General features: G+C 47.5%; 1 pseudogene; it reads right to left on the bottom strand.

The window, feature by feature from the left end:
• Positions 1 to 6,431: 6,431 nt before the first annotated feature.
• LOC120841743 overlaps positions 6,432 to 13,888 on the bottom strand; it is a 30,033-nt pseudogene continuing 22,576 nt past the window's right edge.

The raw sequence follows: 13,888 nt of genomic DNA on the forward strand, positions 1-13,888 counted from the left end.
AACCTTAGGCAGCGACCAGAACATCATTCAACTCTCAATTCCTCATAGCAAAAACAATCAGCAGCGAATAGGCACAGCCTGACTAACGAACTGAGTTTGACTAACAAAGTGCGACAACACAATTCGGGAAAACTCCCCCTCCGACGCTATTGAAAATCCACAGCCTGGACATCCCAGCTCCTCAAAGAAACCACCAAACAAACCAAAGAATTAGCGCTAACTCAAGACAACCCAAGTATTGATGCCCACCTTCTCCACCTTTGGGATACCCGAAACGGACTACTTACACGATGAAAAACACGCCAAGCAAACCTTAAACTGCAGATACGCGTCACCAAACGCACGCTCGAAGCAGAAATCGGCGCCCCCTATTAAGCCAACAAAACTGGTGTAAGTTCTGCAATGAACTCCAAGGAACACTGGGAGCCTGTCGTACCAGGCATCTGATCCGCTTCATTTTGGGAGTAAAAGAATCCATATCGACTACGGCGCGCCAACTTCGAAGACTTATACAAAACCTCCCAGACACTAAGCAAGACCTTATACAAGAATTAAAATAACCCCTCGAAGCAACATTATTACACGTACCACACGTTTTCCACCATACACCTGTACCCCCAATCCCGAACTAGATGAACCTTTCTTCATCACGGAAATTAAAGCCATAGTGCGCAACCTTATAAGAAACCCCAGCCCGAGAAAATTCAACATTCCAAACAAACTACTTGGAAGCCTCGACCCAACAGCCCTTGAAAACCTAGTACTATACATCAACTATCACTGGACACCTGCCCCATCCTCCCCCAATGAAAACATGAGGATATAACTCTCATGGCTAAACCGGGTAAACCCCTATACCAAAAATATCTACGACCCATTTCCCTCACATCCTGTGTGACAAACCTCCTTAAACACATGGTCCACAACCGATTTTCACCCCACACCGAGGAAAACGGTTAATGCCCGGATGCGATGCATGGTTTCTGCCCGCATCTCTCAACCCAAGATGTTCTAATTTGACTTAAAGTACACGTCATAGACAAATTAAAAAAAAAATCACAAAAAATTCTCAATCGTAGCGTAAGGCATTATTGGAGAGTTTGGCGATATAACGCATCAAGGAAGCCTTCAAGGTCTCGCTTCGACTAACTCTGGCCAACGACTCTACACCTACATTAAATCCTTCCTAACCAACCACACCGCTGCAGTCGGTATCAGGCACCTCTTTTCCGACACCTTCAAGTTAAACCGAAAGGAGCCCCACAAGGATCAGTGATATCTGTACTACTCTTCAACATCGCCATGAAAAACCTACCTCCTGTAATACACTCGATCCCCAACCTCCAACACGCTATATATGCGGGTAACCTCACACTCTGGATTCCTACGATATCCATAGGTGAACAGCAAGACCGCTTCCAAACTGCCATCCAAGTAACACAGCAATGCCTGCACGGCCGGTAGCTGGAATGTGCTCCGTAAAATCCGCCTCAATTACACTATCCAAACAAACACCTAAAGAGCGCGCCAACTCCATACCAGATCTGGAACTCAGCCTGCAATAGTCCATTCGTCCCCAATGTCTTCGACATCCGAATTCCTTAGCTAACCATACCTAAAGTAGATCAGGTATCCAAATAATTCTCCCCTGCAACGTACTCTCACACACTCATGCGCCTAATGCATCCAGTTTCTCACTGAATATTTGATCTCCAAGGATCAGATACTCATCGTATCATTCAAGCCATCCTCATCAGCCGGATAGCATATTGTACTCCGGAGTTAGTCCAAAAACCCTCTGAACAAGCTAAATTAAACACAGAGATAAGGCGAGCATACACCCCGCGGTCTCAGCGAAAAAACTACTGAAGCGCTACTTTGGGTCTTACAAGATCATCCGACGCCTCGGAGATCTGAACTAGGAAGTTCTCCCCCACAAAACACAACCATCAACAAGACGTCAGCCGCGACCCGAGGTGGTGCATGTATTACGAACGATAGAACTTTGCACTCTCGTCTACGAGTGAACTGTGAACTGTGGCTCACGATTCTGGTCTTTTTTTTTTTTTTTTTTGCTGTGGATTTGAGTTTTTGTTTTTGCTCCATTGGGACGATGCTTTTTTTTAAAGGGGGGGGGGGGATAATACCGAGCGCCCAGCTGACCATGTAGGCCGCGCGCCAGTGGCCAAACGGTTATCGCGCTTGCCTTCCGCGCAGGAGGCCAGGGTTTGTTTCCTACCCGCGGCTACCCATTTTTGTTGACTCTGTAATGTGATGTTCTCGTAAATTCGAAAACTGTCTTGCTAATTCCAGGTTAGAATGTTCTACGCATTGAACCTTCTACGCCGAATGTTCCGGAAGCCCACGCGTGTACAAAGCGGGCTCCGCTTGGCGAGCCGCAGTCAGTCTTGCCCCAGCGCTCGATCCTGCGGTTTCGCCGACATCGACGCCCGCGATGCTCTGCTGTTTTTCTCTGATCAACCTTTGTTTTGGGCACAAGTTCGCCCTATTATACGTTTAGTCTCTTCAGTTATCAGAGCCTTATCAATTGACATTCATAAGAATATGCAATAGTCTCCAAAATGACTTGCTGGCCTGTCGTCTTCACAACGCGAATGTAGCCAAGGAACTTGGAGTTGGTCACTGGCAGGCCTTTACGAACTAAAACCAAGGCGTTTAGCTGAACATTGCGTAGATTGCTGCTGTTGCGATTGTCGAAGTTTTGCTTCATTCTCGCCCGATATTTGAACTCTTCGACCGCCGTTTACCTTTGTTCCTTCAGCTCCAACTTCTCGAAAATTCGCAACTGGTTGTACGCTGGCAATTTAGAAGCTTCTCCAAAGACCGCATATTGCAGCCTGCACCCAAGAATGGTAGTGTGCGAATGGTTGAGATGTGACACTGCCGCCGCGAGGCTACATTTATATACTACTTTGAAGGTTGCATACATCATCATGTGCCGTTTAATGTCTCGGATGACTCTCTGCCATGCCAGTGGCTGCCGGATGGTATGGAGATGACCGCTGCAAAATAATTGCGAGCTCTAGAACCCAGTCCCGGAGGCGTTTGCTCATAAGGGCAGTCGGTTGTCAGAAGTGACGGTCCTCGCATATTTGGAGACATTTCGCTGCAATAGACGATTGCGCTATTTGCATCTTCCTCTCCGGGACGGGCGACGAATATTTGTGAGCACAGGTCTATGCAAACCTAAAATGCTTGAGCTTTCTGAAGGCCTGTCTTCTTTTAAGTTCACCGATGTCCAGGTGAACAGTCTCGATGGGTTTTGGGAGTGTTCTGAAAGAAACATTTTGTCAGTCCGCAGACGGTATTTGGCTTTATGGAGTTCGCATGTGTGGCAGCACATCACGTACTTGTCTGTCCTGCCTCAATGTAAAAAAAAAAGCGGGAAAAAATCTAAAATGTGTTTTAATATGTGTGATAGCGACAATCATTGTACAATATTTTTTTGTTTTGCTTCCTCTTGAATATCGTTTTTCCCGGCTCTGTTGCTGCTTTCTGCAGGCGGTCAGGAACCCGTCAAGCTATACCTGACAGCTTTTTTCTCTGATCGCCACCATCTTATGGTGGAAAATAAACATTATTATTATTATTATTATTCCATCTGAAAATTGTTCCAGCTGGTTGTAAGTGTGAAAAAAAAACCGTAATATCCACGTGAATCCGGATAACGTGATACAGTATCAGCACTTTATTAATTAGTGTTTCGGGAACGGTCTACTTTCCGGCTCCAAATTTGAAGTCTTCTGTTCCTTCCCATTCATTATGAGAGATTTTCCTCCTCGAACGGAAGGTCTACAGTCAGCCGTGACAATGCACCCGCGTCAGTCAGAATATTTTGTTTACAATGACCGAGATATAAAGAAGGTTAGCATTGTTCAAGAAAACAGTTTCTCTTGGTGTCATTGGGCGGAGACAGAAACCCCTTTTCATTAGTTTTTGGCATCGCAATCTTCATTCCTGCCACTTCGACGTCGTCCTCTTGGGACATGTTGACGGTGTTGGGGGTCGTCTCCTTCTCTCTACAATAATTTAGGGAAGTACTTTGTTCAAATGATCTAGTTGACCAGATGCCAAACCTTCCAGCGTTTTTTTTTTTTTTGTGTAATGACACGCTTGGCTTTGGTGGAACCGAGCATTTAAAAACACTTTCAACCGCTTATGTGGATTGGGGTATAGAGGCAAAGTTGTTGAATACGTCTTAGCAGTTCTTAAAACGTCGTGGGAGATTTCACCGTGATTTACTTTTGTAGGTCGGTCGTCAGCCCATGAATTATTAAGGGAACTAATGAGGTGTTAGGTAACTTTGAATCTGCGAGCTGCAGAAGCATCCTCTTATCAAAAAAGTACGGCAGGGCATGCCCGTATTTATATTGTAGGCTATCGAGCGATCCCATGCTTGTACCTCGTTCTCATAAAACAAAGATCGTCTCGCTATTCCTGCCATTACTCATGCTCGTACTAAAGCACGTGAAGATTTTACCACAATTTATACATCCCATCGAGAAAGAGAAGTAAGTTGTTAACCTTCTTTAACCTAAGACAGGGTACTTTGAAGACTTTAATCAATATCTTCAATGTGCCCGAAGTGTCGAAGCCGGCTCGGCTCCTTGATCACGGATGACTGTATGTAGGCCCAAATGTAGCAATCTCTCGTTGATTTATTCTTCTCTCTCTTAGCATTGTTTTCTTCTTCTGTTTTTGTGTGGGGCGCATCGTAGCCCGTGGATATAGCTGCTTGGCAGCGTTCCGGCGGATTGTTTTAGATTGTGGTCAGTATTTTTTTATGTCCAAAGATGCTAATAAGAGACGCAAGTCTTGTTGACTGTAAGGAGAGTCTTGAAGATAGAAACGGAGCTTGTCAATTGTACATATCGTTTGGCAAGTTGGACTACAAGCAGTCCTGGCTCTTAAGGCATCCATAAGAAAAGTCGAAGACGTTGTTATCGCCATGGCCGACACCACTGGTGAAGAATATCTAACAATACTCACTGACTCCTGAACTGCACGCCACAGCTTCCTCATCGAACGGATATCACAACCAGCATTCACAATCCTACAACAAGTGAAGTAACTTCCAGAACGACATATTGTCTGATCCCCATGGACAAGAATCTCTCAAAGGAAACGAGGCGGCACACGCAGTTGCCGCGCTCATACGCACCGGGCTGTTTCCCAAAGGGGAGCAGACTTTCAAGCTCAAAACACCCTCAAGCCGAGGCCTCTCCAAAATAACGCCTATATACTCGCCCACTACCGGCATGAGCACCAAAAATGTCCAGCATCCCACCCGCTCCTATTCATCTTCCGACGACTACAAACTAACTTTTACACCCACAATTACCTACTCCATGCCGTGTACCCCACACTCTACTCCACCTTTTGTAAATACTGCCCCGACCCTGGCGCCCTATACCACCTGGTATAGGAGTGTCAATTAACCCCATCACTTGCTCCTAATCCCAAAGCCACATACGAGCAGTGGGCGGCACAGCTGACCAGCTCCGACCTCTCTTCTCAGCGTAGCCTAGTGGAGAGGGTTCTGTGAGCCAAAAAAGGCCAGGGTACCCCGGACTAGAGAAAAAACAAAAAAAAACCAGGCGGGTGCCAAGACAACAGCACCTCAGGCTAATATTATTGAAGTTTTTACTTCCTCCTCCGTAAAGACAAACATCTGTTTCTCGCACAACAGATTTCGTGTTTTTTTTTTGTTTTTTTTGTTTGATGGGTGTCGAGTCCGTAAAATATTTTTTTTTTTTCGCAGAAATTAAAAATGGTCACCGGACATGGTCGGCCGAACTTATCTTAAAACTCCCACATGTTTCAATGCACAAAGTCCAGGTGCAATTCCACCATGCTCTATGGAACACACATCTTTGAAACTAAAGCATAGATGGCGGTTCAAACGATTGGAGGCACGCTGAAGTGAGTGAGGTAGGGGGGGGGGGGGGCGGGTACCCCTCGGCGGGAGTTCTGCACATGAGGTAATCTAATAACGTTGATCATGAGTCACGTTACGATAGATCACGCGCCGTCCCACGTAGGAAATGGACGAGCAGGCAATGCGATTTAGTTTACTTAGATTCCTGTTCTTTACTAAAACGATGCGGATGACAACCAAAGCTACGAGACTAGAGACAGCAGGGAAAAGCGAGTAATTGAGAAGGACAGCGTCTCATTTGCACCATTAGCCCGTAGATCTTGATTACGTAACCTAAGTTCCACTTTATTAGCAGTGTTTGATCACACTTTCTGTTCAATAACTACTCATTGGTTAGAAGAACTTGCAATCACAAGGTGCCAATTACTTTTACAAATATGCACGTTAGAACAGGTCAATAAAACAAGGCCATACACTATGATTACACGGGTTTATTCTTGCGAAGCATGGAGGCCAGAAAGCTGCCGGAGACTCATGGTGTCGGTCCAGAGACGCTGGCGATCCAGTCCAGTTGTGTCGATACTCTGGCAAAAACGGTTGGCTGATTTGCCTTTCCACATACAGTACCCCAAGATGTGCACCCCGCGAGGACGTAGCGGCCGTCCGACCTCGAGCATTGAAGAGGTCCTCCGGAGCCACCCTGGGCCGGAAGTGAAGATATGTTGCACGACTCGACAAAACAGAAGCAAGTCAGTGATTTCAAAATTTGCTGAACTTCTGAACCTTGAAGATCAGAGTCATGCATGTGGCATGCACGAGGCAGCGGATTCAGCGCACGCCGTCGCCGACGGGTTATCGGGCTTTGTGATTGTTATATTTTTGTTACCCGTGGTGTGCGCTGATTGGTGCGACGAGAAAAAGACGAAGTGACGACTAAACGACCGAGGCTGGAGACGGTGCGCGAGGAGAGAAAAGGAACGCGGTGCGCTGGAGCTGGTGCAAGCACGACTTCGAACCGGAATAAAACGCTTTCCCCCCAAAAGGCTGGCTCCCTGCCTTCCCGGGTCCCACGGCGCCCAAACCACAAGCCGTGACTGGCGCAGTCGACAGGATGAGGGGAGAACTGATTCTGAAGTGATGAACACTCGGTTGGAAATTGAAAAAATAAAGCTCGAACAAATACGGGCACAAATTGAGCTCCAAAAGTTGCAGAAGGAAAATGGTGGTGGTGCAAATGGGGGGCTGGGATTACAACCAGAATCTGGGGTAGCCCACTATACTGCACCCTTGACTAATGTGCTCAGCCGGATGCCCGGGGACAAAACCTTAGTGCCTTGCTGGTTTGAGGCGGTAGAAGTCATATTTCGATCCTTTCAGGTCCCTGACGAGATAAAAACTGTTCTGATAATGCCGTATATGGCTGACAGGGTCAGGTCAGCGATCATGTGCAGTGGCATGAAGGAACTGCCATCTTACGCTCAGCTAAAAGAACGAATTTTACGTGAGCTAAGATTATCTTCAAACGAATACAAACGATTATTCACCACGGCAGGCAAATTGCGGGAAGAGTCCTGGAGCCAGTTCGCCGGCCGACTTAATAGCTACTTCAGTTATTATGTGAACAGTAGAAAAGTGGATACTTACGATGACTTGTTGCAACTAGTTGTCGCGGATAGGTTGAAGGAGTCCCTCCCTAATGAAATAAAAGCATATGTTGCCTTGAAAGAAACGGGGGACTGGCTGCGTCCCGAGGCGATAGCTAAGCTCGCTGAATGCCATCAGGAGAGTAATGCACAGAGGGTCCCAAAACCCTATCACAAGACAAGCACTACTGGTGACTCTAGTCAGAGCGAGTCTATGACGCCTCCGAAAGAGAGAGGTCATACTGAGTATGTCGGCGACACTCGACGCTGTTTCGCTTGTGGGAAACAGGGTCATCTGGCAAGAAATTGCCCTGAGACCAATCCTAAGCTAACGGCACGAGTAAAAAGACCTTTAGACTGCGAACACGCCGAGCAATCAATCGAGGTACATGATAAACTAGTATCGCTGACTGAACAACACGAAGTGCTTGACGAAGAACGATTTGTGCAACTCCGCTCAGGAGACAAGCGCTTAAATGCTAGGGTTGATTCGGGGGCAGACATTACAGTGGTTCGAAGGTCGATGGCCACCATTTTGGACGAGAATCAAAAAGGGAAGGTTCGGTTGAAGGGCGCTTTCGGTCACGAGGTGGAGGCCGATCTCATGTATGTCCCGTTTCGACTTGGTAGCAGGGCGTTTGATACTGGAGTGGATACTTTACTGCTCTGTGCTGTAACCGAGCAGCTTGCCGGAGAAGTTGACGCGCTACTCACACCTGAGGATTTAGTAGCTTTAAGAGAAGTAGAACAGAAAGTGCCCTTGGTAGATCAGGTGGATCTTCCCTGTGACGCTGCAGTATTGAAGGAAGGGCTGGTGATAGAGGCATGCGTGGGGAGCACACAGTCGGAGGGTGAAAACGGGATTGTAGAGTCTGTGGACGAGCGAAGTGACGTAAATGAAATAGAATCTGAAGGTTGCCTTCAGTTTCGAACAGAGCAGAAGAACGACGAGTTGCTGAAGCCCTTGTGGCTACAGGCAAATAAAGGGACTCATGGAATGCAAGTGGTTGATTGAATGCTGTTCCACAAAGAAAAAATAAAAGGCAGAATTGTCAAGCAGCTAGTTTTACCGGAAAGCAGGCGGAAGACAGTGTTAGAAGTAGCCCACGACAAACCAGTTGGCGGGCATTTCGCTGGAAAGAAAACGCAACAGAGAATTAAGAATTCATTTTACTGGCCGAACATGCAGGAGCAGATTAGTAAATACTGCAAAGAATGTCATTACTGCCAGTTGAACGCGAGACCTAGAACCAGAGACCGTGTGCCTATTACCCCGCTAGTAAGACCAGATGTTCCATCCCAGACAGTTGTAATGGATTGTATTGGACCGTTAGACCCGGCGTCGTCGAGGGGGCACAAATATGCCTTGTGTCTGGTGGATGTGTGCACGAGATGGCCAGAAGTGGTTTGCATCAGATCGCTAACGGCGAAGGCAGTGTGTGACGCGCTGGTTGAAATATTCGCGCGAATGGGAGTGCCAGAAACAGTCTCGTCAGACCAGGGCACAAACTTCACGGCCGAGCTCACACAGGAGTTGCTGCGTAGGTTGGGGTCGTCACCCAGGTTCTCTACACCAGAACACCCAGAGAGCAATGGGCTAGTTGAGCGATCGAATGGTACGCTGAAGCAGATGTTGAGGCAAGTGATAGCGGAACATGGGCGGGGCTGGGATCGCCTAGTTCCTTGTCTACTTTGGGCCTACCGCGAAGTCCCGAATGAAACTACGGGGATGTCGCCATTTGAACTCATGTATGGACGTGCGCCGAATGGTCCACTGTCCATCCTAAAAAAATTGTTGACTGGTGATTGGACGCCCCCGTCCACGCTCGTTGAGTCGGCGGACAGATATCTGGTTAGATTAAGAAAACAAATGGCCGACATGACGCGAGTAGTAAAGGAACAGGCAGAGCACAAACAGAGGTCGTACGCCACGCGTTACAATCTCCGTGCGAAAGAGAAGGCCTTATGTAGGGGCGATCTAGTGCTACTAAGGGACACGAGTGGTAAAAATATGAACTTCCCTTGGTTGGGACCAGCGAAAATACTAGAGGTTAGGAGAAAGAACAGCTACGTAGTCGAGATGCCTGACGGTGGCCGTAAGTGGATCCGCGCCAACAAACTTAGGCCATATGAGGCACGCGTTGACGCTGTTGGTGTTATCTTTGATGATCCGGACTTCGGTTCGGTGGAGGAACTCCCCACAGACGGGAGGGGAGCAGGTGAACCTGAATCACAGAAAACTGCGGAGGAAAAAGAGATGTACAGCATGGTACAGCAGTTCGTACATGTCTTTTCTAGGCACCCAGGAAAGTGTGCAAAAGGACTGCACAAGATAAGACTTGTTGAAGGTTCGCAACAAAAGAAGAGATATGCTTATAGGGTGCCGATAAAAATGAGAGCTGAGGTTGAAAGGCAGATAGAACAGCTTCTAGAATGGGGTATGATCTATTCAGTTGAATCAGAGTTTGCTCATCCGGTAGTGTGTGTAGCGAAGAAGAATGGGAGTGTGAGATTGTGCATCGATTATAGGCAATTAAACGCGATCACTGAAGTCGATGCCTTTCCAATGAATAATGCTACCGAAATTATCTGGATGGTCGCGAAGGCGTCGTACATAACAGTACTAGACCTAACCCGTGGGTATTGGCAAATACCAGTCGAAGAACGGTCTCAGAAGTTTACGGCATTCGTAACCAATCGTGGGCAGTACGCATGGAAAGTTATGCCCTATGGGTTGAAAAATTCAGCGGCAACTTTTCAGCGCGTGATGAATGAAGTGTTGCGACCACACAGAGAATATGCAGGCGCATATATCGATGACATTGCAATATATTGTTCTAAGTGGGAAGACCACCTTTTGCATGTAAAAAGCGTTCTCAAAACCTTAAGTCGCGTGGGGCTTACGGTGAAGCTGTCCAAATGCAGGTTTGCCCAGGGAATGGTCATGTACCTCGGCCACCAGATCGGCTCTGGGAGGCATGCTCCTGACCCCGTTCTTATCAAGGCGATTCAGATCATGGAGAGGCCAAAGACGAAGAAAGAACTGAAGAGCTTTTTAGGGCTAATGAACTACTATAGAGACTACATTGCGAACTATGCTGAAGTGGTGTTGCCGTTGACCGCGCGAACTGGAGACAGGACTCCGAACGTGTTACCGTGGGGTGACGAGGAGGAACAAGCGTTTCAAAAGGCAAAGTGTCTCCTGATGGAAGTCCCAGTCATGAGAGCGCCAGATGCCAGCCAGCCTTTTGTTCTGTCCACCGACGCATCGGATAGAGCTATAGGGGCATGTCTTGCCCAAAGGGCAGGTGATGGGAAAAAGTACCCGGTGGCGTTTCTCAGTAAAAAACTAACTGATCCCCAAACCCGGTGGGCTGTAATCGAACGCGAAGCTTACGCGATTGTGTGGGCCTTGGGTCAGTTGGAAACGTGGCTATTTGGGGCGGAGGTCGAAATTCGCACCGACCATAACCCTTTGCAGTATTTGGCGTCAGCAACACCAAATAGTGCGAGGCTGACTCGTTGGGTGCTAGCGTTGCAAAAATTTAACCTGAATGTCCGGTACGTAAAAGGGACGAGAAATGTCGCTGCTGATGCGTTGTCAAGGCTGTAGCCGGGTGGAGTTTTGTTTGTGGTTAATGTACTTTAGATGTTCTCAAGAAGTTTGTCAGTCTTTCTAGTGATCATTCACGCCGAATGGACGGGAATGTGCGCGCAGTTCGTTTTCTTTTGTTCTAAATGCTACGATTGTAAAGGAATACACAAATTGTGATTTTTTTATTGGAAAAGAAAAAAAAAGGGGGGGGGGGGCGTGTCATGCATGTGGCATGCACGAGGCAGCGGATTCAGCGCGCGACGTCGCCGACGGGTTATCGGGCTTTGTGATTGTTATATTTTTGTTACCCGTGGTGTGCGCTGATTGGTGCGACGAGAAAAAGACGAAGTGACGACGAAAGGACCGAGGCTGGAGACGGTGCGCGAGGAGAGAAAAGGAACGCGGTGCGCTGGAGCTGGTGCAAGCACGACTTCGAACTGGAATAAAACGCTTTCCCTCCAAAAGGCTGGCTCCCTGCCTTCCCGGGTCCCACGGCGCCCAAACCACAAGCCGTGACTATCAGTTAAAAAATCGAATATCTTCAAATTTATTATCGCGAAAAATTCAAAATTCCGAAATTCATTTAACGTATTAGCGTCCACACCTTGAGAGTTAAAAATCTGTGTCCGTCGTCCGTCGTCTCCGGTTTTCAAAAATGTGTAACATCAACCAGCTCGCCTGCCTACTTACTTTATCTTCAAATATTATATTGTAAAAAAAGCTTAAAACTTTAAAACGCTTCGAACCTTTCAAGCCTCGGATAGGAAAAACTATCAACGGCATCTCTAATAAAAAGCCGCTTTGGGGAGTGCAGAAAAAAAGAGTTTAATGCTAGCGCTGGACATGCGCAGTATGGCGTCTTTGTTGAGAACATAGCGGTGGGAACGAAACAGCAATATTGAGAGAAAAACGCCCCACGAAAGCTTAGTATTGTTTAGTCGTTTCTCCGCTAAGTTCAATGCACAAAGTGGCATCACGTGATGTGTATGTACGTCGCAGTACTATGACTTGGCACCACGAAGTCACGTCAAGTAACCACGTCAAGTGACGACATGGTAAGACGCTACACCTCAAATTATCATCGATGTGGCATCACTTTCCCAGCTACATTTACTTTCAATTGCAATGGCCGACGGATCAAGTAATTTCTGCTACCACTGCGTACCTTAAAAACAAAATATTTCATGTTTTAATGTAAAAATGAAAGTCGCTTACAACCCCCTGTAAAATCGAATTACAGCGCAGCTCTTGAGGAGGAGGAGGGAAGGGTACTGATCAGAGCGTATACCCCTCCTCTTTCCTCTTCACCTCCTCATCATATCTGCTACCCCTGCCTCCGAGACGCGTCGGCGTCGCCTTCGCCGTCGGCGTAACCGGAGGTCACGTGACCCTCGTGATGTCACGTGAGCCTCGTGACCTCACGTGACGTCGACGGGGTCGGTGACCTCACGGGGGTCCCGTGACGTCACCGCCATCGTCAGTGATGACGTCACACGTGACGATGACGTCAACAGTGGCGTCATCGTGATGATGATAATGACGATGAGAATGACGTCATCGTGATGACGTCATCACTATGATGTCAATGATTACGCCATCAGTGACGTCATTGTGAGTATACTGATGACGTCATCAGTGACGTCGCAAGTGACGCCACGCGTCTTATAATGCACCGCGCGGTTACGCCAAAGCCGACTCTGACGCCGAAGGCGACGGCGACGCCGCTCAAGCCGGAAACGGGCGCCTAAGAGCTGCGCCCTAAAACGAAGGGCAACGGCACTTTTTTTGGGTGGCATTTTTGTTCTCTGAGTATTATAGTTATAACAAGGGAAATTGTCAACGCCTTTTCGGGCTCCTTGGAATTGAACAATTCAGTTGCGAATATATGATTATCCAGATCTGATTCGGATCATCTTTACAGGTACACAGGCAACGCGTGCTTTGTCAGGTTGTTCTCTAATGTGTGACGAGGAAGGCCGTAACTGTAAATACTGTAAAATGAACGTCCAACAATTTATGTTCCCTCTACAAAAAATAAATTTCTCCAAATGAAATAATTTCTTATTTATAGGGTGCATATAAATCTAACTGCAAAATATCATCCAGTGCATTATTGTACTTCGTCGTACTACGGCCCTGTAACGCGTTGATAACTAGTGTGCGCATCTTAAGAAGTAGCCCATTTATTTCCAACTGACGACGTCATAGGATCGTAATGTCGCCAGCCATGATCCTTGCAGTTTGGCAGCAGTGGTAGTGGTTGAGGCCGCGGTCAATTGGTGACTGCAGCCTTGCTACGGCCATCTGCTTCAGCCAAAAACACTTATAAATAGCGACCAAGCAGAGTTCTCTCAGCTCAGTGGTTTTGGGTTACACGGGGCATCTCCTGCTCTCTTGCCGCCGGCCAGTGTGAGTATTATTCAGCAACACCAGCTCCATACCAGTGACTCCCTTGAGCACTTTTGTTTACTATGTCGAAAAAACTCGGCAGAGAACCAGAATCAATCGGATGTGGCAAACGCTTTTGCGTGTTGCACTCAAGCTTGAAACTGCACTGAAGCATCGGCAGTCAGGACGCCGCGACGACAGCGATACCGCGTGCTACCCTCTCACTTTTGGCCGGGACTCGCAACTGCCAGGATCGCGACATCTGAAAAGAGGCCAGCTTTTGTGTCACCATTTGTTGCCACTTCGGGACCAAGTTTGTCGTATGGGAAGGATAGGACAATAATTACCTGTGTGAAAGACGCC

Source organism: Ixodes scapularis, unplaced genomic scaffold, assembly GCF_016920785.2.
Source record: "Ixodes scapularis isolate PalLabHiFi unplaced genomic scaffold, ASM1692078v2 ptg000323l_1__unscaffolded, whole genome shotgun sequence".
Taxonomy (NCBI): Eukaryota; Metazoa; Arthropoda; class Arachnida; order Ixodida; family Ixodidae; genus Ixodes; species Ixodes scapularis.